This window comes from Neltuma alba, unplaced genomic scaffold, assembly GCF_004799145.2.
Source record: "Neltuma alba isolate B1F8T4 unplaced genomic scaffold, ASM479914v2 tig00011340_pilon, whole genome shotgun sequence".
NCBI lineage: Eukaryota > Viridiplantae > Streptophyta > Magnoliopsida > Fabales > Fabaceae > Neltuma > Neltuma alba.
Window position 1 is genome coordinate 142,376 of NW_021636042.1, and position 27,959 is coordinate 170,334.

The 27,959-nt window shown below is 33.2% G+C and overlaps 1 protein-coding gene and 1 long non-coding RNA gene across 2 annotated transcripts in view; one reads left to right on the plus strand and one right to left on the minus strand.

Moving 5' to 3' along the window:
• The window catches only part of LOC114712190 (MLP-like protein 28), an 89,097-nt gene that overhangs the window by 15,168 nt on the left and 45,970 nt on the right, over nucleotides 1–27,959 (minus strand). The window lies entirely within an intron of this gene.
• LOC114712195 (uncharacterized) overlaps nucleotides 1–27,959 on the plus strand; it is a 79,959-nt gene that overhangs the window by 14,166 nt on the left and 37,834 nt on the right. The window contains exon 3 of the long non-coding RNA XR_003737209.1: nucleotides 24,333–24,338. This is a non-coding gene — a long non-coding RNA (uncharacterized LOC114712195). The remainder of the gene's footprint in view (nucleotides 1–24,332; nucleotides 24,339–27,959) is intronic.

A 27,959-nucleotide genomic window follows, 5' to 3' on the forward strand; every position in this document is an offset into this window, starting at 1 on the left:
TAGTAATTTTTGCACCAAAGTCCTAAACTTATGCATCACGTTTGACTGTTTGTGCCTGTTTGGATTTGTGCAAATTAAACTGAATATATGCCCTTGTTCAGCACAATTATTTTTAATTAGGCATAACTTAAAATAGCATAAACCTTTTATTTTTTTCAACGATTAATTAATAGGTTTTAACGTAATTTTTTTAGCCGAAAGGGTATCAATGTATGTAATTACGTTAAAAAAAATCTTGTTATTCCTCAAACTATATTAAACATTCTGCATAATCACTTTTATTTTTGAATAATACTAGAAATAATTAAAAATTGAGGATAGTAATAATCTCTATATTTAAAGAAATTTTTGTTATGTGTTTTCCATATAGTCAAAAAAATTATTGGTAATTTCACTTTATTTTCAGTTTTTATTCAACAAAAAGTTAATGTATCAGGTATTCATATTATACTGATATTATATTTGATATAAATTAATTTTTTTTAATTTTATTTCATTTTATCTGTGTTGATTCAATCATGCTTCTGATATTTAAAAACAGCTACATATAATTGTTGTTTCACCTCATATATAAAACAAATCTTTCACTGTTTTAAGAAAGTTCAAAATTTATTTTCCCCCCTCTAATAACCTGAAATAGTTAGGTAAAATTAAAGCCAAACAGTTTTTGCCGGTTTTAATTTTGTCATTGCTACAAAGTTTTTTCATAAATAATGCTTCTTCATTAACATAAGTACGTCAATGAAAGATTGTGCTGCCTTTTCACCTTATTTGAATTTTTATTTAATTTGTTTATTTTTTCAAATGGTGATAGAAAATTGTGTAAAAGGTAATAGGAAACACAGTGGATACTTTTCTAATTATTTCAATTTCTTATTTTTAATAATCTTTTAGTTTTATTTTAAATAATCAAAATATATGCACATAAATATGTTAAGGCTAGACTCGAGCCTTATACCTCCTTCAAGTGTAGGGGCTGGCAGCCCACCAGAAGACAAGTTACGGCGGGTTAGGGGTGGGAATCAAATTGAAGTCTAATCTGTTGAGCACTCAGCACATGCACCTCATTATTTTTATTGGTATTTGCTGAAATAATTCGTTATTAAATAATTAAGAAAACATATTATGCGTAAAAACACATGAAGCTTGAAAAGGGCCATGAAAACAGAGCATACTGGAGATTCAATAATGAGCTCCTAACGTTGTTCACCTCATCTCTAGACTAGGAGTAAGTTTGTGTAAGATAAGTCTCTTGTTGACTCTGTAATCACCACTTACGAACAAAGGACCATATTGTGAGTAAATTTGTTACTGCCTTCGTTTCTTATTATAAAAACATGTTTGATTTTTAATTTGGTTTTAAATATAAGACCCCAAACTATTTTGTTTCTCATGTTTATTCATTTTTTTCAAAGTAGTCCTTATAGTAGTTGCACATGTTAAATGTTTCATCAAATGGTAATTCTAGCTAATATGTATGATTAGCAAGGGCATTTTAGAAAAGACAACATCTATCTATTTATAACAAATAACTAACTTAACTAATTTTTTTAATCTTCTCAAATTAGTCAACTAGGTCTTATATTAAGGACCAAAGGTAGTAACATTGTACTCTTCCGGTCCTCAATATAAGACCCCTTTCTTAGTGTAAATTACACTGTAAAAGGGGATTTATATTTAGGACCGGAAAAATATATTTATAGCCATTGTCATATTATTTCTTACATGCTTGTTCATATCGTTTAATTTAAAATATTTAATACTATTTCATTTAGATTTTAATGTAAAAGCTACTTAACTACTACTTGAAGGAACGAAAGCGCCATATGCTTTTTAAGATCTTCTAAATTGAATGGAATAGATCTGACGCAGACAAGAAGCAAGGAATGGAAATAAAAGACAAACGTGTTTATGAAATGGGGAATGCTTGACGCGACACAATCTTATGTTTTAGCAATTTTTGCACCAAAGTTCAAAAGACCATATTTTGAGTAAACTTGTGTAGGTAAGTCTCTTGTTAAATAGTCTCCTTTTTCGTTAATGAAGCATGTGACACGAAGTATAAAGTTAGTTCTAGGAATAATTAAAGAATGTTTCCCCATACACCCCTGATGAATTATTAAAATTTCATGACCCTCTTTCTTTGAAAAATTTAAAGGAACAGATCAGAGATCCATCATATACACAACTTACCAAGTGAATTTGGTTCTATATATGCACCTTCCCTCCTTTGACGAAAACTTCGAAGCTATATGTGAATGGCTGAGCTTTCTTTTGCAATTCATTCTTTCCTTTCTGTCTTCTGGGTTTGTGAGCCTTCTAATAGACACGAAACAACAACAATAACAAATAAAAATGATTTCTGTCGAATGCTCCGAATATAAGTCTGGTTCCCATGATATGATGACGGTGGAATAATCAACAATGTAAAGTAAGCATTAATCATGCCTCTGTTTCAGATATGAGGTAACTGGTTACGCTTTGTCTAAACAAATAATACACTAAGTACCACTCTGCCATGATATAGCCTTGTACAGAATACCCATCTCTAAATACTGTACCTCTCTCCTTCTCCTCATCATTGTAAACGCCGATTCTTGCAGTGTCAACTAATCGCTTTTTGAGAAATTAAAACATATTAATTTCATCCAAAGATTAAACGCGATTACTAGTTGGTGCTTGCTTCCATGATTCACACATCGGCCAGAATATCAGGTGGCAATGGCTTGTTACTTCTCTTCTGCAGGTCTCTCGCACTTCACAAACTCTTCACACGTCTATATTAAACAAGTTAGCCCCAAAATTATGACACACGACTCGGCGTGGCTTAGCCTTCTTTTGCAACTCTGTTTTACACACACACACACATATTATCTTCAGCAATGAAGAAACTCAACCACTTGATGTACTATACTTCGCGTTCACAATGACCATTGTGTACACCCACGATCCTACTGTTTCAGGATTAACGTCATTTTGGAGATTTGGTGGACCCCTTTTTTTTTGTTTAAAAAAAAAATTGAAACTTGGTTCACAAAGGAAGATAAGGAGAGAAAAAAATACAAGGATCAAACAAGGGGGAGAAAACCTAACCATCTTTCATTATTCGTCCCTTTTAAATAAGAAGCAAAAGATGATCAAAGATTAAAAAAAAAAGTATAAATAATTTCAAGACCTTATCTAGTACATTCTGTGTGTACAAAACTAATGAAAACAGTCCAAAGTCTATTGAAAATTTTCTTGGTATCATCAATGGTATCTTGAAAGGAATGATCATTGGCTTGATTTTTTGAGCTTTAATTTGACGGGATACTCTCTCTCTCTCTCTCTCTCTCTCTCTGTGAGCCAAGAAATGGTAATGATTTTTGTGATATTGGTTAATTGAACATTTTAATAAAGAATATAAAATTTTATATTTCATTATATTAATCATTTTAATCTGTTAAATTTGAATTCAAAAAATCTCTACCATAACTTTCTGCTTTACTGAAATTTCTTATTATTGATGAAAAAATGCTCATGAATACAATTGGACTTTTTATTGATTGAAATTTAAGTTGTTCAACTTCGTTTGGATTCAAACTATAATAGGCCCATATATGCTTCTTGCTGTAGTCACAATAGGCTCCATATGATTTTTGGTCCTTTAATTTTGCACTAGTTTTTATTTTGGTTCCTCAAGTTTCAAATAATAAATTTTGATCTCTCAAGGAACAAAATGATGTAAGTTTTTATTGGAATTATACGGATCAATATTTTAAATAAAAAGAAACTTGATGGATCAAAACTTATGGTTTGAAACTTGAGGGACCAAAACTAAAATGAGAAAAAACTTGAAGGACCAAAGTTTGTATTAAACCATTACAATATTATCAATGTTTGTATTCTAGATGTGCGAAGCCTGATGATACCATTACTCTAAAAACAAAACCAGGTGCTCTATTTTCTTGATAAGATTCAAGGGGATCGGAAATTTCTTATTCAACAAAAAATACATAAAGTAATAAGATGTGAAGTACACACACATTTCATCCTCTAGAAAATAATACATATTATGGTAAGATGTGAATTAATTATATGCACAGTTCATGGCCACTTCTCCACCTTCTTGAAGATGCCTTGACCATAAGTAGAAGTTACTTCAACAAGAAGAGAGAATTGTAATAATACAAAGAGGATTATTGGAACCCCAGTAAGGACAATAACAGGAAGAGTAACCCATAAATGTGATGAGTTATATTGCAATATGATCATTATAATTGCTAGAAAGGAAATCATCATAGTTGCGATAGACAGAAAAAGTGTAGACAAACCTATCATCAATTTTCTAGGTAACGAGTAAAGAAAGTCTTCTTCTGCATAGTGTAACGTGAGGATTCCTAAAAATGTGAGCACATGTACAGAAGTAGTGGATGAAAATAAGGAAAGTGCATCTGAAATTAAGAAAGCTTTAAATAACTTCTCCTTCATAAACAGTGGGTACCCTGAATTCTCATTGTTCCCTCCACGAACTGTCAAAGCTGCAGCAAACATAATGGTAACAATTAGAGCCCTAACAACTGAGCAAGAAGATGCTATTTCTTTCATCCATTTTTCTCCTTCAGCCCTTAGCTCTTTGTGGTTTTCTTTGAAAAATTCTAGAGGGGTGAGCCCTTTCTTGTTTGGAAATAGCCTATCTCCAGGATCCATCCTACTCTCGACGACCTATGTTTATAGAAAATAAATACATAATAAGCAATCGATAAGAGACACAAAGTCTAGAAGGAAAGAGCATTAAATTTCAATTCTAATAACTAATGAACCATTGCATTTCTCTTTGCATCTGCAATGCGGCGCCAGGGATGCGGTTAAGGTAGGAAGAAGGAGATAACATGGCTGCCACATGCAGCAAGGTATTTATGTTCTCACGATCAACTAATGTCACCGCCACATTCTTAAGGGGAAAAGCATGGAGGAGGTTGAAAATCTGAGCTCCACGATATTTAACAGCATCGAAGAAAATGGGCAAGTGTGGGTGGCCAAAAGTGACTAGCGTGATTAATTCCTCGTTTGCCTTCGTTACTCGCAAGCAAAACTCAACATTCTCTGCTTTAGCTGCAGCAATCATTGCTTTTCCAACCATATTCTTCTTTTCTTTATTCAAATATCTCAGATTCTCATAAACTAGATTTAGAATTTCAGCTGCTTGTGCATGCTGCACCTTCATCTTGTATATTTCCTTCATTACTGCACCATTGGTAAATCAAATAGAACTAAAATATCAGAGGCATCCAATTTAAGTTCTGGAGGACTTTTTGCCATACTTATATACCTGACAAATTATAGAAGCTAGAGATGAGCCAATGGAGCAGACCTAGCCCTGTTTGACATGGATTTTGGTATACTTAAATTCATGTGTGACGAATAAAATGAAAAAACTTTACATTGTATAATCTGTGTTCTATAATAATAGTTATATAATATTATTTGATTTCATCTTCTAAAGTGATAGAGAATTTTGTACTTTGACCAGCTTTGTTGATCTCGCCTTCTTGCTGAATATCTACGCAGAAATTGCTAGTCGTTGTGGTTGATGGTATTTTCATATCTTCCACCCATAAGTGATCAAAGAAAACATGAGCTTCTTCAAATAATAATGCAATAAATAACTAGAAGTACAAGTAAATTACATTAATAGTATTAATTAATTGCCGCCACCTCCTAATTAAGTTAGGGGATTGTTTTCTATGAAACGTAAAGTCAGAGATAATATTTTCCAATAAATTGAGAGTGTTAATTACATAAATAGTAGTATTCTTGGAAAAATTTTTGCCAACATTATTTTTGGAAATACTCCTTTGGTCTTGGTCCTATTTATGAGTCACTTCATTAAACTTCTAGTATGAATGTATTATTTTATCCCTCATTTATTATAGCGTAAATGATTTTTTTTAAAGGTATATATATTAAATAAGGGTAAAGTTGGAAAGTTATTATATTTTAACGAAAATTTAATGCAGTTTAAGGTTTTTATTGATCTGTATGAAATATGTTGAAAGTGCCTTATAAATAGGATCAATGGAGTACGGCATAGAAGTTTCACCACATTTTCAAAGAGACTTACAATGGACAATGAAAAAAGTTTAGAATATATCTTATTTTATTATTGGATGTAGTGTAGTTATAATAAATACTGTTATTATGCTGACAATAACAATGAATTATCAGAAGACAACACTCGCGCGCACAGAGTTCTTGTCCACTGCAAGTGATTAAGCAGATTGATAGATTTTGGAAAATTTTGAAGCAATCATCTTACGAAAGGACAAATGCATTGAGTGAAAATTAACTAAATTAAAGAATAGGCTTGGAAGAGAGAAGCAAGGGAGTAGTCTTCTAATTTTCCGTCAAAGAACTCGCATTCCGAAACACATAATTATGGATTTAGAGTTCCCACAAAAATATAACTAAAACTCTAAGACTCATTATTAATTGTAGCAAACTTATTCTTTGAATTGACACTTTCCAGCATGTTCTGTACATAGTGGACTTCCCTTATATTCTAATCCGGCCCATACTTAATCCTTGTCATTGTAATTCACCACTTTGGCTAGTGTATAATTAAAATGAGCAAACAACGTTAAGGACATTGTAGGGAAAAAAAGACAGTAGAAATATGCACTAACAGTGATAGGGCCATCACTTCCAGAATGGAAGTTGACTTCTCTTAAGAGTATTAGGAAGATAGCATGCAATATTCTTAATTGTTGTTCCTCGTCCGAGTCAATAGCAAAAACCAGCTCCGTGCATCGTTGGAGCAAATGCAAGGCAATATCTGATTATGTATCAAAGTCATAGAGTATGAGATGGAATGGCGAAATAATGACGACTTGTATAAACAGACAAAGAAAAAAATGAAAACGAAACACATATATTACTATGCTTTGTGTATAAAATTATATATGTAGAAGTTATGCTACCAAATTCTCCAATTGTCAAACAGGTATCGAGAAAAACAGGCCCCACAGTGCCGTTTTGAAGGCTTCCAAAGGAGTGACAGAATAGAGATAACGTCCCATTTCCTTGTGGCCAGAATAAAAAGCCACGGTGACAGGAATCTGCCAATCTTCTTCAGTCGAAATTGCAAGTGCCTTTTCATTTTTGTTGATCAAGCATGCTGCAACCGGCATGAGTTCACTATGTGAAACAGCTATTGCAAGTGGAGTATTGTTATAATAAGCATCACGATATTTTTGTGGAACTAATCTCACAAACTCCTCTACTATGCCCAGATGCCCAAACTTTGCAGCCGCATGAAGAGGTGTTTCGCCCATTGACGTAGCAAAATCTACGTCCAATACCTCAGGATGGGGATCAATGGATGCCTTTGCAGCCGACCACTTGTTCTGAGCTATGGCCTTGTACAGAATACTCATCCCTAATTCTTCTGCCTCCGTCAACACTGTATGGAATCACCACTTAATTAATTAAATGCTGAGGAATCATATAAATATGATTTGTCCACTAGGAGCGCTATGAGAGAATTATATAGGGCACTGACCTGGGGGAGAAGGGCATGGCGCGGTAGTATAGTACGTATCATAGAGAATGTCCCATGCATCTTTGGCTTTAGAGACCCCTCTTATATGATAGTGACTGTGAGGCCCACAAGAGATACGAATGACGTGCAATGCCGCGGCATTCTTTCTTCTCCATTTGGAAAAATCTTTGACACGATATCTCTCTGGTCTGGCGCTACTACTGCTTGTCACTTTCCAAAGATCTCGAGATATTAGATAGTTCTTAGCCCATTCGAACCAATCTTCACTGCTGTCTTCCGTGAGTGGCTCTGCAACTATGTCGTTAAAACTGCGCCTCCCTTCCATAACTCAATTAAAGCTGTTTCTTCAGATCCGTGGTGGTGATGATACTCTATTTAATAATACAAATAGCTGCGCCTTTGAAAATTGAAATTGTAGCTACCAATTAATCCCAGGGTGCCCCACATCTAAGCTAATCATACATCATTCTACCATTAAAAATCTTGAAAGCTTGTAGATCGATGAGGGTTTGTCACCTTGTCTTGCTCCAGCTTATCCTGTATCAGCTTGTCCGCCAGTCGTCTTGTGTGTGTTTCTTTGCTAGAAAATCTACGTTGAATCAAAAACAAAGAAGACGAGGAAGCTAATGGCAAAGGACAGTAAGAAACAAAGAAGCTGAAGATGATGAGGCCGACGGAAAAGATACAGTGAGAAACCAAAAAGCTGAGTGAAGCTTAGGGCATGCGAATTGTAGTAGTGTGAGAGGAATTTAATGTTGGTCAGACTTGTCAAACAACACGTGATTGGGGTATGGGTAGGCAAGAGGTGGACTAATATTTTACCTTAAAGATTCAAATTTTAAATGAATATTATATTAAGTTAATAATAAATATTGGGTGGTGATTGGGAGCTGGGAGAGATTTTGTTTTATAAGATAAAAATAATATATTAATAAAAAATGATAAAAAATAGTTTTGAGTTTAATTTTTTTATAATAATACTGGGTTGATATATACATTATTACTGTGATGTAAATTGAAGATGTAATTGTATTGCTGGTAATGTTACATTGTTATTGTTCCTCATATACTTGATATATTTATATGATTATATATGAATATAATATTATTGTTATTTTATTATTACGTCACCAGTTTGACTGTCGATCTAACTGTTTGAACTCAGACCTCACTAATTTTTTTTTTTGGTCTTGCTTTTAAAATATTGATATCATGCTTAATTTAACACATCAGTAGCCGTATCTAATAAATCTTCTACCTCTTTCATCTTCACTGTGATCACCGCCTCTAGTAGTTTGAGAAATTAAAATACATATTTCATCCAAAGAAACAAAACACTAATTGCGATTACCAGTTATTGCTTGCTCCATTTGAATCTGTGGTGGCAATGGCTTGTTACTTCTTTTGCAGCTCGCTCTCACGTTTCACAAACTCTTTTCTCTTTTTCTCCCTGAAAATCTGAAAGCTTGCATTAATCAACTAAACACCAGAATACAACCGAAAACAAAATCCGTTTAACAAACCCTTCCCACGTTGTATATCTATAGCCGTTTTTCCTACGTTTTTGTATGGTTTAAGACATTTTTTTAAGGCATTTAATACTCTGTCCAGTTGCTAGTTAGAGATTGAATTTGGTTCTAAATATATTATCTCAATCTATTTATCTCCCATTTTTATTTATTTTCTCCAAACTAATTATAATTTACATAACATATAAACTAATATATTATCTAATATTATGCATGAATTATGTTAGGAATATCAAATCACATATGTTAGAATTAACTAATTTATTTTATTTTTTATTTTTTAAAATTAATTAAGTAACTCTTATATTAAAATGGAAGGGAGTATATAATAAGGGAAGAAGAAATGGATAGTGATTCTATTCTCCTGTTTGGCCTCGTACAAACTCAACATATATGTATATGCACAAATCAGAATAATAATATAAAATTTTTATTATTGTAAAAACTACTAATAGGGTATTAACGTAATTAACTGTCTGGCAAAAAATTAACGTAATTAGCTGTATGTAATTAATTATGTCGTAAACCTTATTATTTCCTAACTATGTTAAACATTCTTTATAATCACTTTAATTTTTGCCTTTTGAAGGTGTTGGCAGCATAAGTGCATGGATTGTGACGAGTAACTGTTATGAGTCTCATATTGGGAAATCTCATAAGTGTTGTGGGGTTTATAAGTTTAAAAGGCTCTCTCTCCTAATAGGTTAGTTTTTGGGGACTGAGCTCTCTCTTTGAGCTTGTGCTCATCATATTAGTGTTTTCATTGAGAGCCGACCAACCAGAAATGGCTACCTGCGGAAGGTTCTGACAGGTAAGAAGACCGAGAAAAAAGTGTCGTATATCGGCTCTCGAAAAAGGTGCTCTGTTATGAGTCCTGTTGGTGAATCTCACAAGTATTGTGAGATTTATAAATTCAAGACACTCTCCTTCTTAATAGGCTAGTCTTTTAGGATTGAGCTCTCATTTTAGGCTTGTGCTCATCACAGTAACACAGTGATGAGAAAGAAAGAAAAATCATTCTCATAGAGATTTACATAAAAATGAAGACCAAAGAACAGGCCAAAAGTAAATTCAATTAAGTTGAACTAAGAAATTTTTTTGATGAGTAGTAGAAATTTTGAAAACTATTTTTAAAACTAGAAATTAATAAAAAAAATTTATTCTTTAACTTCAAGGATTAAAAACGACCTAGGATTGTTTGTCCATTTTGTATATCATTACCCTCAATTCTCTCATAGATGCTCTTAATAAAAATAAGTGCTACTCTAGCATTTAAAAAATACTTGTAAAAACTCTCTCAAATTGAGAACAAGTGTTTACTTCTATTAATTATTGCTCACTTTCTTGTTACAATTAATAAAATTGAATTTTCAGTTCCAATTCTAACATGACCATGCAGATTAAAGCTGGCAAATATATCTCTCTCTTAACAATAAAATCATCCATTCAATATGTAAACTTTAATTCTCCCAACAAAAAATTCAGAGTTAGACCGTGGATGGTTTGCAGTAAGTATTGTCTCTGTAATGCCGGAAGTCAGCTGCTCTTATTAACTCCCCAACCACCAGTAATAAAGCAATTCAACCAACTGATGTACTATAATTCGTAAGGACCATACCCTACTAGCCTACTGTTCCAAAACTAACGTCATTCTGGGGAGTTGTTTGATTTTTTCCCCCCTTCTTATGAATAATAAAACGGACACTTCGTTCGCAAACGAGGGTAAACAATACAGGGATCAAAAGGAAAAAAATCAGTAATTTCATTACTCTGTTTAATTAGTTAAATTTTACATTCTCTAATCTATGAAAACAATCTAAAATTTTGATGGTATCATCAATGGTATCTTGAAAGGAATGATTAGTGGCTTGATTCAAGAGAAAAAGGTTGATGGCTCCTGCACAATTGCAATATGCTTCCACTTTCCTAATTCCCAGATTCCAAGAGGGTTCTAGACCATTTGCGACTGCTAGCATCTCAGCTGGCAGGAGGACAGATACTCACTCGGGCTTTGAGTCCTGTTTCAAGATGATTGTTGCTTTAGGCTCTCAAGAAAATATGAAGTTCTTTTGACAATATATTTAAATTCTTCCTCCAGTAAATGAGTAGTGTTTATTTTAATAATCATAATAATACTCCGTCTTTTTCAAATTATGATAAGTCTTTTTGAGAAACATTTTATATAAAATAAAAGTAGATATAAGGACCCTAGGACTCTCATATGGATCCTATTGGGTCGGATCATTGCTATGAGATTAGCCCATTATTACTCATATGGAGCCAAGAAATGATTAGTGATTTTTTGTGATATTCATTAATTGAATATTTTAATAAAGAATATAAAATTTTATACTGAAAAAAACCCGAACCAAACTAGCCGGTTCAATCGAAAAACCAGTGAACCGGCCAGTGATCTGATTTGGTTTAAATAATAAACCGGTCAAAAACTAAACCGGTATCAAACTGGTCAAACCAGTGTAAATTGGTAAAAACCAGAGTAAACCGGTAATAAACTGGTTTAAATGATTATTTTGCTTATTGGTTCTATTTTTCTCATTCAACTCCTCATATTTCAGTCACTATATATTTGAATGAATTTTAATGATAATTTTGTTATTAATGATTGTTAATTTTAGTTATTGAGGAATCATAAAGATCAAAATTCTCAATGTTATTATATTTTGTTATTGTTACAATCAAATTATTATTGCACTTCCTTATATTTTGTTATTAGTGATTATTAATGTTATTATATTTTGTTATTTTCAATTAAATTCTACCATTTTAATGTGACTGTTTGAACCCGGTTTGACCCTAATCTGACTCATTGACCTTTAAACCACTATCTCAACTAGTTTAGTATCCGGTCCGGTTTTTTGTTCCTTGAATTTTATGTTTTATTGCATTCATGATTTTGATCTCTTAAATTTGAATTTAAAAAATCTCTACCATAACTTTATTTCTTATTGTTGATGGAAAAATCACTACAAAAAAATAGCTTATTATAGATGGAATTGACAACAAAAAATTATTTCATTGCTAATTTCTGATGGATGACCTGAGCAAAATTCTGTCACTAAATTTAGTGACAGAATTCTGTCAGTTGCTAATCCATCAAAAAATCCGTTAGTAAATATTTAGGAATGAAATTAGTGACGGAACAAGGGCCAATCTCCGTCTGGCCTGAGGAAACCTTTGCATGCCTCTATTACCTTTTGGGAGGCCTACATGCCATAGAAACTGTCTGCCTGAGACTATCCCTCGGCCCACAGGTCCTGGCTTAAGGTTAGAATTCTACCTCTTCCTATTAAAGAAATATGCCAGCTTTTAGATAGAGACTGGGAGGTCCAAACAGCCCTCATGAGTAGGGGGCTAACAAGGCTGTAGATCTTTTGGCTAAGAAGGGACTTGGGTTTCCAAGAGGATTCCATTATATTGGTTCAGCACTAAACGAGCTGCTGCACACTCTCAATGCTAATCGTAATCGTAGTAGGCATATAGCCACTCTATAAGGTGTACCCTATTATTATCACACAAAAAAGAATTCTAGCTCTTCCAGAATGGTATCTCACTGATGGCTTGGCCCCCCTGAAGGAATTTTTTCTATCAGAAATTTCGTCGATAATTTTAATTATAAAATCTTTAATGATGAAATTTTTCTATCACTAAGTCCATCATTAAATTGTTTGTCATAGAAGTTTTCGTTACTAATTCCATTGCTAATCCGTCATTAATTTTAAATTTTATTATTTTAGATTATAATTTACAACAATTTATATAATAACATAATTAAGAATATAATGATTTAAATATATTTTTAATTATAAAATAAATTAATATACTTGTGAAGTTAATGTTAATGAAGGTATCGTCATCATTCATGTCATCCTTAGATACGTAGTGAGAATAGGAAGACAATTTTTTAGGAAACTTATTTATATTTCATTAAAATCAATTCCTCTTGATTATTTATAATAATTAAAAAATATAATAAGAATATTAATAACTTTCTTATACAAACAAATATAAGAAATAAATAAATTTATCATATGTACAATATGTTGAAAGATGTAATATATAATAGAAACGCAAAACCGAAAAATGAATTTATATGAACACCTCAATTTATAATTATAAATCAAACTAATATTGAAGTGAATTTTGAATTCCAATCATTAAACAATGAAATTTAATCATAATATAATTGATATTCGTGACATAGATTGATTTTAGTCTTCGGGGGTGTTTGGCTTTTTTTCCAAACCATGGTTTGGGAAAAAATTTGCCAAACACCTCTTTTTTTTTTTTTTTGGAAACCATGGTTTCCAGCAAAACCATGGTTTTGAGCTTGCAAACCTTGGTTTATGCTGAAGCATCACGCGGGTCGCTTCTAAGGAGTATTAATTTTGTGTGGTTATTTTTTGTGCAAAAAATTATGGGATTTTATTTTAAAATCTTTAATAAATAATAATATTTTTTATTGGAAAAATAAATTTTTTTTCTAAAAACATATGTAATTATTTTTTATATATATACACATTAATTATTTATTATTTATATTATTTATGTCTTATTTATTATGTTGCCAAAATATATATTATTAACAAATTTGTTACTTCAAATAAACATATATTATGAAATATATGTTATATGTAATTATCATTTAAACTTATATCCTTTTTAGTAATTTCAACATATAAAAAAGCATTTCTGATAACAACTATCCAAACATTTCCACTTTATCAGAATCACTTTTTCAAAAATCTATTCTTTTAAAATCTATTCTCTCCAAAATCTATTTTCCAGAAGCTATTCTTCAAACCATGGTTTGAGGTTATCCAAACACCCCCTTCAATGCAAAACAAATGCTATATACAAAGAATTTTAAGAAAATAAATTATATAGGATACGTATATAAGTAGGAGAATATTGCATATCATAATCAATTCAAATAATTTAATTTTTTATATAGAGTAATTTATTAGATTTTATTATAGTAGCTATTTTTTGAATAACAAGTTTTTTTACTAATTATAAATGGTTTAAATCAAATATATAAAACACAAATAGATAATATAATATAACTAAATTATATATCTTATCATGTTAATTAAAAAATAAATTTAAAAAATATTTATGAAAAAATTATTTATGATTTAAAATTCAAATTATTGTCATTGGAAATTAAAGTTATATTACAAATATTTTTTAAAAATAAAACATTATAAAATAAATTGTAAAACTAATATTTAAAAATTATTTTGTCATTAAAATAGTTATGATTAAAATTATCATATAGTTTATTTTTAGTTTTTAATAATATATATGTCTATATAATTGTTTGTGTAAAAGAATATTTTATATATATATAAAATATTTTGCATGATAAGTTAACAGATTCATTGCAACTCAACTAGTAAAGCCACAAGCATGCACAAACGAGGTCCTAAGTTTGAGCTATGGAGAAGTGACTTTGAGGAGGAATTATGTGGTGATGACACATGAGTCACAAGATGTTATGTGAGGTGACAGCGACACGTGGAGGTGGCGACGGTCGTCGCCAACGATGAGGTGGTGACTACTGAAGGCGCCACGTGGCATTTAATTTTTAATGTTTTTTCAAAAATTGGCTTAGCTTTGTGACAGAAATTTCTGTCAGTAATTAGTAACAGATTAGCGGTGAAAAATTTCTGTCTGTGGCTAATTCGTAACAAAATTTAAATTCCATCACTATTCCAATTAGTAATGGAACAAATTCCGTTTCCAAATAAAAATTGTGTCATTAAATTTTATTCTTAATCACATGTTTTTTTTGCAATAAATGTAACATCCCAAAATTTCTAACCTAGAAATAGGAAAATATGTCATACCCTGATATCTTTAGTATGATTAATGAAAGATTTAGGGCTGACCAAGGCCAGGTGAGATAAAAGATAGATAAACAGCACAACAATTGAAGTGAGAACTGAAAAAGGACCAAATTGTCATTTTTAAAATGATTGGTCTGTAAAGGGCATTATCGTAATTAGTGTCCGGAAATCCTAAAAATTTCTAGTAAATCATGAAAAAATAAAATTAATGTCATAGAATAGTATTTAAGGTCTAGAAAGTAAATACAGGTTGAAAATAATTTATTAAAAATTATTTTAATTATTAATATTTTGGCTAAATTAAGGAAAATTATCCAATATTAATTATTAAAAATATCTAGAGATCTCAGAAAATTATGAAAATTTAAAGGAAATTCATTTAGAATTATGAAAATTTATAAAATTAATTCCAACTCTAAATGATGAGGAGGTTAGCTTTAATTGAATTTAGAGCTAAATTAATATCGGTAGATTGTCTGTTTTTTCAGAAACGAAAATTTAAGGAGTTATACAGGGAGAAACATTATGAAATTAATCAAAAAAATTTCTTTTACTAAGATATAATTAATGGTGAGCTGATATAAGAATTTTGAAATACTAGAATTTTTCGGCTATCAGATAAAATAAACCAAAACTGTATTAAGACTCAATGGATTGTCAGGACAATAGGGGTGATAAAATTTCCTACAGATTGCCAAGGACACATGTCACGCCCAAATTGGTCAAGAAGGGGAAAAAGAAAATAAAAAGAAAAAGAAAAAATAAATAAATAAAATTAGATTAAAATCTAATTAGGGATAAGTAAGATGATTAAGGTTTAAGCCATCTTCCATAAGATCTTGACACATGGCAAACATAGTTCATTGGATGGCTAGGATTTAACCATCTAACTTTGAAAAGTCAAAAGTTTCTAAAAGGGCAATTAGCTAAGTTAATCAAGGAATTAAGAGAGTTAACTTTGATTAAGGCCTAATTAATCTTAATGGATAAGAAGAGATGACATAAGCCCTAATGACTCATCATCCAAGTGTCAACATACTAAGCTATATAGCCTAAGATTTGTACATGTGGAAAGAGACAAAAATTGGAGCGCTAAGATTAAGTCTTAAGCAAGAAGGGCATATGTGGAATTAGTGAAATATGAAGCCTATAATACCCCCCACATTTTCATTTCATGCAAGACCTTTCAAGTAGGAAACCTCTTGCAAATTTTCGTGTAGAGAGAGAAAGAGAAGAATTCTAGTGAGAGAAAGTCATTTGGAAGCAAGGTAAGCCTCTACAACTCTTCCATTTCAAGTTATAATGATGGTATGTTAGTTTTAGGCTATTTTAATGATGATAGAAAGTCATTTTTCTAAGGGGAAGTGCTGCCCAAATTTCCTCAAAATGCATAGGAAGGGTTTAGGTTATGTATGGTTAAGATTAAGAATGGTTAAAATTAACGATTAGGTGATTACATGTTAGTTTTTTTGAAAATCATTTTCCCTATAATTATATACATGGTTCGGCCAAGTCAAGTTCAATGGGAAGGGATTGGATTTTCATAAAACTAATATGATAAATGGATTCTACATGAAAAACTATGTAGGAAAAGCCCAAGAAAGTTCAAGAACCAAAGCTAGAAAAAAAAATAAACCCTAAAAATCAAGAAAAGGGGTTTAAGGGGTTATGTTAAGCTGTGAAGTTGCAATAATGCTTAATGTTGTGTCATTGATTGCCTAATAGGCTATACACAACAAAAGGGCAAAGATTTAGTCAAGAGGAAAGAGTTTAAAAGGAAGGAAAGCATTCAAGGTAGCTTTTGCAATTCATTATATTAGAGTGTCACCTTACTTTGTATAATTATGGCTATGTGTTTTGTTAACTTGTTATGCTATGAGGTGGATGAGAATGTTATGTTATATGATGTTGCCTCCATGCAAATTATGCCTTGGCTTATGCTATGTTGAGTGCCATGAATGTTTATGATGATATGTCCTTGCCATAGCATGAACATAAAGTTAAAGTATGCATGCATGTAGCTTGATTTACAATGTATTGTATGACCTTGATAATGTATGCAATTGCTACTAAGATTCTCAAAGAATCTTACCCCAATATTTAAACAAACCCTAGGGCCTTCAACATCCAAGGGCAAAGGAAAGGAGTTGGCTCTTACTTGAAGAGGTAGTAAGCCATAGTAACTTTATATGGCTTTGAACCTTTCTATTTGGAGGAATGTAATATAAAGCATGCTTTAAGTTTCTAATAGTATGATTAAGGCTAGAGGTATACAAGCATGAGTAGAATAGTCCAAGCATGATGAGAAATAGCTAATATAGCTAAGGATAGTATGCTATGATGTTAAGTGGTCAATTAAGTTAAGTTACCCTTCCAAAGGGGGTAAAAAGTCAACTAAAAGAGATTAAAGTTTGACCAATGACCATTTGAGTAAACGAGTGAGCTAGGTTTTGAAATTTGGCGAGCAAAGAGATCTTATTTTTCTCTTTAAAATGAGGGGTAGTTCGCCTGATTCCGATAACTGAACAGAAATTTATGCCTTTCCAAAGTTAGGCAAAAATAAAGTAAAAATCCGAAAATGACCAAATGATCAGTAACTTTTTCAAAGAAAATTGGGCTCGAATTTCAAGGCAATCAGTCTAGAAACTATTTTTCCTCAAAATTTTATCCAAATAGTTTTCCATAGAACTTGGAATCACTCCCATTTTGATTTTTCTACAATTAGTTATGAATTTTCAAAGTTGTCATATTTTAGGGTGACAATGAATAGTAACCCGTAAATGAAAATTTTCAAACTTGATTTTTCATAACTTGTAGTCTTCAAAAGTGATTCCAAATGCTTCCGTAAGATAAGTTATTTGGTATAAACATAAGATGTTACAGTAAATGCTCATGGATATAATTAAACTTTTTATTAATTTAAATTTAAATTGTTCAACTTTATTTGGATTAAAACTATAATAGGCCCATATGTATTCCTACTATAGTCACAACATTGTCAATATTCATGCATGGTGCTTTACATGATAAGATTCAAGGGGATCAGAAATTTCTTATTCAACAGAAAATACACGAAGTAATAAGATGAGAAGTACGTACTGGCATAATGGGTCAAAAAAAGCACGTACTTGCATAAATCTTAGTGAAAAGAATCTAATATTGGACATTATTAGATGGAATAGAACCATGTAACCAACTTTGTATTGGGCCACCCTCAATTGAAGCGCCAAGCCGTTAAAAATAAAAATTCAAGAGGGGAATATTTATTCAATAGAAAATAATACATACATGGTAAGATGTGAATTAATTACATGTACAGTTCATGGCCACTTTTCCACCACCTTCTTGAAGATGTCTGGACCACAATTAGAAGAAGTCACTTCAACAAGAGGAGGGAATTGTAATAATACAAAGAGGGCTACTGGAACACCAACAAGCACAATCATAAGAAGAGTAACCCACAAACGAGTTATATTGCAACATGATCATTATGGTTGCTGAAAAGGAAATCATCATAGTTGCAATAGACAGAAAAAGTGTAGAAAGACCTTTTTATCAATTTTGTAGGTAGCAAGCAAAGGAAGTCTTCTTTTGCATAGCATGATGTCAGGATTCCTAAAAAAGTGAGCACTGAAATAGTAGAAGAAAACAAGGAAAGTACATCTGAAATTAAAAAAAAATTTAAATAACTTCTCCTCCATAAACATTGGGTACCTTGAATCCTAATTGTTTCCTTCGGGAACTATTAAAGCTGCCACAAATATGATGGTAGCAATTAGAGCTCAATAACTGAGCAAGAAGACCCTGTTTCTTTCATCCATTTTTCTCCTTCAACCCTCAACACTTTATGGTTTTCTTTGAAAAATTCTTGAGGGCTTAGGTCCTTTTGGTTCAGAAGTAGCCTAACTCTAGGATCCACCACACTCTCTACTGCCTATGTTTATAGAAAATAAACACACAATAAGCAATTAATAAAAGATGCAAAGTAGCAAAATAGAAGTGTTGATTAATTGTATACGTTCAAACATTTGTTACATGCAGGCTAACTCAATGTTATTCTTGCATTCTATGTGTATATATACAAAGAATTATCCAAGGAAAAAGCATTAAATTTCACTTCTAACTAACCTTGCATTTCTTTTTGAAGTTGCAATGCGGCACCGAAGATGTGGGTAAGGTAGGAAGAAGGAGCCAACATGGCTACTACATGCAGCAAGATACTGCCTAGTCTAAATTATAGGACCTTGTTATAGATTACAAATAATGTCTTATAATTAGTTTAGGAAAATGGGCTAGTCCACCCTTGGTGGATTGGACCCAAGCCCATTGACATTTGGGGTTCTGGTGTGAATAGCAGAACTTGTGGGTCTTTAATTATAATTTTTTCCTTTTTATTTAATTTACAAGAAAAAAAGGAGGGAACGATTGGATAACTGTGTGGAGGAGGTAGTTTTTGTTTCAAACGGATACATGGAATTAAAAGACAATCGAAGGATCAGTTTTAGTAGCCTCCGTTTTTTTCCTCCAGACTCCTCCCTCCACTCTCTGCTCTTCATCTCCCTGGTGTATGTAACATCCTAATTCTTTTTGGGGTTAGAGTGAAATTTGGGCCTTTAAGAAGAATAGGTGCAAAATTAGTAGGTCCAAATGACTAGAAGGGCCATGGAATAAGAGGAAATTAAAGTACTCTTTTTTTTCAAATATATAAAAAAAATTAATTTAGTAGATAACGGGAATCACAAATGACTATATAATCAAGAAAAGATAATGCAAAATATACACACACCCAAATATCTAGAAATAAATTAAGGGATACTGAAGTATAAAATATGTATGTATATAACATTTAGAAAAGTCCAGATAAAATTTTTGAGATATCTTAACTCTTTTGTTATCATGAAATTCATCTACGATTTTTTTTATAAAATAAAATAAAAATAATAAAAAGATAAGGTAAGATACGTTAGTTTGAATTTTAAAAATTTATCTTAGTAAGTTATATATATATATATATGTTAGTTTGAATCTTAAAAAGTTATATTAGTAACCTAAACCTAGGCCCCAACCTCTGCTTTCATTCAGTATTTTTTTTCTGGAGCTGCTGTAAGTTACCTAAGTGTTCCCTCTTCACTTTCTTTTTTTTGTTCCTCCTCTATAGTGATTGTCCCTTCCTCTGCCCCTTCTCTCTCTTTCTTTGTATTTTTCTCCTCTCTCTCCTCCTTTGTATGTAACTTGCTCTCCTTATTATAACTAGCTTTGACGCAGTGAGAGATTGTATATATATTTATTGTTGAGAGGTATTATGTTAAATCTATTTATATATAGACGCTGGTGTGGGACATGTGAATCAGAAGGATTAACCTTCCTTACCTTTTTATGTGCTTTCCTCTCGGTTATGTTCTTTTATTCCTAAAGAGCAAAATCCATCTATCACAAAATGTGATAGTATTTTAATCCTAGTTTCAAAAGGGAAAAAAAAATCTTCCTTGCCAAGTTCCCAAATTTTTCCGTCAAATCTGTATGGTTTGTGTGTATATACTTCATTCATTTATCATAAAAACAGTGACGTACCTTCATAATGATACACATATATATAGATATATATATTCGGCTAGCAAAAACAATTGTTTCGTTTATATATATATATATATATTAATTTTTGCTTCAGAAAATTAATATATTTTTTCTACGTAACTCCACCATTCAAGTAATGGATATAAATTATCGTGAAGGAGTTTTTTTTTTTTTTAGTTATCGAAAACAGTGATACCAAGTAAGTCTAAATGTTTTCATTTTTATTTATATGATGACAAACTTTTCACAACATCTGTTTCGAAAGAAAATAAGAAGTATTGAATTCCAAATATGAGAATTTGACAATATTTACTTAGGTTCCTTAGAGTGTCCTCAAGTCTTAGAGCAGCTTTAGAGTGGTTCTGAGTGGTATAGTAATAAATATTGTGTTGTGATTTTGTAGACTGCGATTAAGGATTTTAGAGTGACTTTTGTTAGAGCAACAGGTAACTCTCTTCTTATTTGCCTCACTTATCGAGACTATCAGTGAGCTTTTATGAAATTGCTCAGTGGAACAGTTATTTCTTCAAGATACTGTATGATAGAAACTAAGTTATTTAGCCTTGATTATCTTAACTGTTTGTTCTATGATTTGTGTGAGATCCATAATGCTGAGAAGCAGTTGTTAAGACTAACTAAATGGTAACTAAGATGGACTGATTAATTGTTATTAAAGGAGGAGGTTGTGATGGAGACATGATATTTGTGACCACGTGGCACGGCCACCACATGGCACTCGGTGGTTGGCCACTTCCTTTGCCAGGGCAGCATCCCCCAGGTTTGCGACACTCTAGTGGTTCATACCCAGGCAGCATCCCCTACTAGAGGAACCTATGGCCCCTGCGTGCTCTGCCGACTTTGGCCAGTCGGCATCACACCGTGGGTAGCAATTAGCCCATGGGTTCATGTCGGCGGGAATAAGGAGGAGATAAGGTTGGAACTAGTAATAAAATAGAATGCAAACTTCCATTTGTTGTATAATTTATTGTCTTGCTATACTTTTAATTGTTATAGTTATAGCTCTACTATTGTTATAAACACTTTTATGATATGCTTGAACTGTTGATTTAATCACCTGGTTATCTGCTTAAATTATGAGTTCCATCTGGCATCTCACGGGTAGTGTCGGTGGGTAAGGTAGATAGGAATTGAGTTACTAAGATGTTTTGTCTCACCCCATTACTTTTATCACTTTTCAGGTGAGAGCAGCAGAGGAGATGCAGCAGAGAAAACATCGGAGGCGTGAGGCTACTTTAGGGAGTAGCTAGCCTTCCATAATTGTTATGCTTGATTTACTGTTAATTGCCACCCAGGACAGTTAGACTAGTTTCTATTCATTTAGTTAATTTGGAAATATTGCATTTCTTATGATCTTATCGCTGCTGAATTGGACTGCACTTGATTAGTAGGTTCAGAACTGTTGGATTTGCTTCTTTCTATTTTGTTTATTTGTGGATCCACAAGAAGGTGAAAAATTTCATTTAAATAAGTGGAATTTCTCTTTAAGGTAGTGCCTTGAGGCTTTTTTTAGGAATAGTGATCATGATATAATTATGCCTATCAGATGATTATGATTCTTTTTACAATCATATTGGACAGGCAGCATCCCTTCCTAAAATGATTAAGGTAGTGGTAATTTATTACCGAAGGGCAGTATCCCCTTCCTCAATTAACTTCTTGTTGGTAATTGATGACAGGCACTCTTTTGATAACCATGATAGAATGGCGTATGAGTCGTTTTTTTTCTATCATGGTTATTGGTTTAGAAAGGAAAATTTGTTTTGGTTTGCTGCTTTTATTATTGCCACATCAATTTCTATGATGATGTGTGGGACTAAGTTAAGTGTCTTAAAGGTAGGATGTTTCAGTGTATCTGCTGTGTATCCAGATCCGAGTTCCTACCATAACTGGACCTTCGCGTGGCTATCTGAAGGTGTGGAATACTTCAGGTATGCCCGAAAAATCTTCATTGGTATCATAGCTACGTTTTTTGTGATCAATGTATGTTTTTCTACTGCTCCATATGCTTATCTCCATGAGTAACGGTCTGGTTATGTGATTTGCTTCACAATATTATGTAAATCCTTCATTTTACTTTCAGTATCATGGTTCTGTATCTTATTTTTGTGTTTAGAGATGCTAGATACTTCTCTGCCTCCATGAACTTTTCTTTTTCTCTTTGATCGTTTTTCGGCTGTACCATTTTCATTTTTGGGTTTACTTAAAATCAAGTTTTTAGGCTTCAAAACCTATCCTATTGTGTAGAGGACCAAAAAATGAAGAAAATGATATAAAGTGCGCGAAAAACGGACATTAGACTGCTAAGATATGGAGGAGAGAAGTTTCCGGGTCTGACGGGTCCATTGGACCTGACCCATCGCTCCAGCCGGGTCGACCTGACCCGGTTGGAGGAAGAAGATGATGAATAATGATCAAAACAGCGTCATTTTGATCACTACCCTAAAAAAAAAGGGACAAAAAAAAGTGTGAAGGGAACCGGTTGGGCTGAACTGGACCGAGTCCAACGGGTCCAAATACTAAAAAAACAGCCAGAGATTTCTGTAAAAAAATAAACGGTTTTTTTTGGTTGGGCAGACATAGACTGAGCCCAAACAGAAAAAAAAAGATATGGTCCGCCTTTAAAAAAACGATTTTTTTAAAAATAATTTTGGTGCAGCATTGCCATGTGACGCGTTCCACCACGTGGCATGCCAGCTGGACATGTCAGGTGGTGGCGTGTGGAGGCCACCGGAACGGCGCGTGTCACCGGTGGTAGGCTGCATGGCAGCGCGTGTACTACACGCGCCGACAGGGTGAGTGGCACTTGGAATTTTTCCTATTTTCTCAGATTTTATGCTTCTTGGGGCGCGTGTAGGCGTGTGGAAGCTCCTTTTAAGGTGCGGTTTGTCTCTAAAAATCTCTAAAATCAAGATCTTCATTTTGATATATAATTTGCTAATTTTTGAGACAATTAAGGATTCGTTTGTGAGTGTTTTCAGTGTTTTTTCTGGTATTTTCATACAGAAATAAATTCCAGAATATTCAAAATAATTTAAATTATTTTGTTCTAGGTGAAAATGAAGCAAGAGGCTTCTAGTAGCACTAAAAATATCAAAGATGGTTCATTAGAATACTCATACATGGATGATGCAGTCCCAGAATATGAACCAGAGGATGAGGATCCTGAAGAGGTTCCTTAAGAAGACCTGGAGGAGTTAATGGATTCTGGACCTGAGTCCGAATCTTTTTTCCCCACTGAACCCCTCTGTGCCGAACCTCACTTGGTCATTAACGATTAACTAGATCTTCTCAATGAAACCGAAGTTGAGGAAGGAGAAGAGGTGAATCAACCCTATACCCCTGCTTTAGCTATGAGTATAGTTGAAAGAGATGCGGCCAAACTGACAAACATAAAAGGCATCAATGGCGTGCTCGCCAGTTACATCCATTACATGACCGATAAGAAGAATATTGAATTTTACCTTAAAGTCATAATAGAATACATAAAAGCAATAAGGGTCAGAGGCGGACCTAAAGGAAAAGCCATAAGAAATTTTACTGGATTTTGGCTATAGATTTAGTATCATCCTTTATGACCAAAACACACAAACTTAGGAAGCTGAGGAAAGCAATACTTGATTACCTTTATGTTCATATCAAATGATGTAATATTTGTATTCATTTTATTAGTGTTTGTTATATCAACTTTCTGGTTTCATGCATTGTAAACAGACTAAGTGTGTTATTTCATTCAATGAAATTAGCTAAATTATTGTTGAATGATTATTCTCTGAATAATATATGTATGCTTTTTATAAGTGGGAGGTTTTAGAAGATAAGACTTCTAAGAGTCACAATTTTTGAAGTGCTTATATAAAATTCTTGATAAGACATAATGATTATTGCATGTATCTGTGTGATGGGAGGTACAAACGTATGCTCTTGATCATGGATCTTGTAGTGTCATTGCTTTCTGATCAAGGATGATATAAGTACAAGATATTGTATACTTTGATGTGCTATATAACTGAAATGTTCTATGGTACGTCTCTCTTTTAGAGAGAACGTAAAATAATATGGGATAAATTTGTCACAGAACTGAAAATGGCAACCAAGAACATAATTGTTGAGCTTAATAAAGGAGAAAAGCTCAATGGGGATAACTGGGACATATGGCACCGAAAGGTCCAATGCATCTTAGAGGAACAAGATGCTGTTGAACCTTTAACCACTGCAATGGTCGAACCTGAAGCTGGGAATACAGCCTAACATAGGAGAGACCAAGAGGCTTACCTAGTTTGGAAGAAGAAAAACAGCATAGCAAGAATTACGCTTCCGAGTGCCATGACTGATGACATAATGTGCGAATTTGAGAGGCACAAAACTGCACAAGCTATGTGGATAGTGTTGAAGGACAAGTTTAGTGGTACTTCTATCACTAAACTTAAGAGGTTAATGATTAAGTTCAATGCCTACAAACTTAAGCCAAACAATCCTATGAAACAACATCTGAGAGAGATGGCCAACATGATCAGGGAACTAAAGGAAGCTAGACATGTTTTGTCTGATAAGCAGCAAGTGCAGGCTGTTATTAGATCGCTCCCTGCTAGTTGAGAGCACATGAAAGTCAATCTGACCCATAATGAAAACATCGTTACTTTTAACGGTGTGGCCAAGCACTTGGAGCTGGAGGATGAACGTTTAGAGGCTTACAAGACCTTTGGACAAGCTTATTACACTGAGGATGCCAACACTTCCCAATGAAGGCCCGATTCCAAGAAGGGCAAGAAGTTCCAAAAGAAAGGAAAGAAGGGTGGTCCTCAACCCAAAAAAGGAAAGAATCAATTCAAGAAGAAGGAAAAGAAAGGTGGGAAGAAGAAGCTAGACCTGAAGAAGGTTAAATGCTTCGCCTGCTAGAGAATGGGTCATTTCGCACGTGATTGTTTAAAACAGGCTGAGAGCGAAAAGGTATTAGTGAATTATGTGAATTCACATGTTTCATATGTTTCTAGTACTGTTTTTCTAACAGAACTTATTTCTTCTTCTTGGATTATAGACTCAAGCTCCACAGACCACGTAACCAGGGATCGAGGATCCTTTATCGAGTACCGTCAGTTACCATATCAAAGCAAGTGTCTTTATGTTGGGAACAACATGAGGATCGAGGTTAAAGGTTTGGGCACTTCTAAATTTACTTTGTGTTGTGGGAAGACCTTGATACTCCATGATGTACTTTACACTCCCGACGTCCAACGGAACTTGGTTTCTGTGTTATGTTTTTTAGAATTTGGGTTTGATGTAAACTTTCATGGTAAAGTTGCAGACATTTTAAGCAACTCAGTCCTTTATGGTTCAGCTTTCTTATCTAAAAAGTTCTTTGTTTTGGATATTGTTGGTGATTTTAATAGTAATGAATGCTTTGCTATTTCTTCGAATAATGTTGACATAAACACCTGGCATGCTAGACTATGACATATTAACCAAAATAGAGTGATTAAATTAGCCAAAGAAGAATTGTTAGGTGCCATTCCCAATATGGAAATGTCACTATGTGAGAATTGTCTAGCTGGTAAGGCAACAAGAAAGCCTTTCGGTGAGGGAACAAGAGCTGAAAATCCATTACAATTAATCTATTCTGATATTTGTGGTCCAATGTGGTATTTTATTACCTTTATTGACGATTTTTCATGATATAATCATATCTATTTGATCTCGCATAAGTCTGAAGCTCTTTAGTGCTTTAGACAATACATAAATGAGATAGAGAATCAAATGGACAGTAAAATTAAAGCATTACACACTGATCGAGGTCGTGAATATTTATCTGAACAGTTCAAATAGCTTTGTGAAGAGAAAGGGATAATTAGACAACTGACTATCCCTAGCACTCTACAACAAAATAGAGTTGCCGAAAGAAGAAACAGAACTCTTCTAGATATGGTTAGGTCTATGATGGCTCAAGCAAACTTGCCAATTTCGTATTGGGGTGATGCTTTGTTAACGGCGACCTTCATACTTAACCGTGTACCCTCAAAATCAGTCGCTTCCACACCTTACGAGTTATGGACAAAACGCAAACCAGATCTAAGCATCTTAAGACCCTGGGGGTCAGCAGCGTATATCCATAACGCTTCTCATAAGCATGGGAAGTTGGGTCCTAGAGGAAAGAAATGTATCTTCATAAGATACTCTGAACAATCAAAGAGATACGTTTTCATAGGTGAAAATGAAGATGGAACGATGACTGAAATAGAATCAAGAGATGTAACATTCATTGAGACTGAATTTCCTAATAGAAGAGATGTTGACCACACCGTTTCTCTTTATGAGACACAGGAACAAGACAGTGCAGAACAAATTGATAAACCAGAATCATCTAGGTGTGTCAATCTAAGTGGGAGCCAAAAAAGGTCAACACTGAGACCCAAACAAAGAAAGAAAGATAAGCAAATAGCTCCCATCAGAAGGAGTAATAGGAAAAGTATTCTCAAAAGACGCTTTCAAATAGAAGGCAACTCTTTCTTAATTACTCTAGAAGGGGATGATGAGCCCCGTTCTGTACGAGAGGCCTTGTCAAGTCCAAAGAAAGATGAATAGATGAAAGCTATAGAAGAAGAAATAGAATCAATGAAAAAGAACCAAGTTTGGGTGTTAGTTGATCTTCCAAAAGGGCGTAAAAGCCATTGTAAACAAGTGGGTTCTCAAGATTAAAAGAAAAGTGGATGGATCAATTGACAAATACAAGGCTCGATTAGTGGCAAAGGGGTACACACAACAGGAAGGCATAGATTATGAAGATACGTTCTCACCTGTTGTTCATTTCAATTCTATTAGACTTATTCTGACAATAGTAAATAGTTTAGACCTGAAATTACATCAGATGAATGTAAAAACCGCACTTCTGAATGCATGGTGATCTAGATGAAGAAATCTATATGGAACAACCATTAGGTTTCATTGAAAAAAGAAAGGAAAATAAAGTTTGTAAACTTAAAAGGTCCATTTATGGATTGAAACAATCATCTAGACAGTGGTATTTGAGGTTTCACAAAGCAATAACCTCATATGACTTCCAAATGATAAAGGAAGACCATTATGTCTACATTAAGCGGTTTGAGGGTAATTTTGTCATATTATCCTTATATGTAGACGATATACTATTAGCCGGAAATAGTCTAGATTCGGTGGTGGCTATTAAAGAATGGTTTTCATCAAATTTTGAAATAAAAGATATGGGTGAAGTAGAATATATGCTTGGAGTTAAGATCCAAAGAAATCGCTCAAAATGAATCCTCTCTCTTTCACAAGAGAATTACATCAACAAGATTCTTGAGTGATTTAACATGAAAGACTGTAATCCCATGAGTACCCCTATTGCTACTGGAGTGGCCTTAAGTCCTGACATGTGTGCCAAAATTGAGTCTGACAAAAAAAAGATGGAAAGAG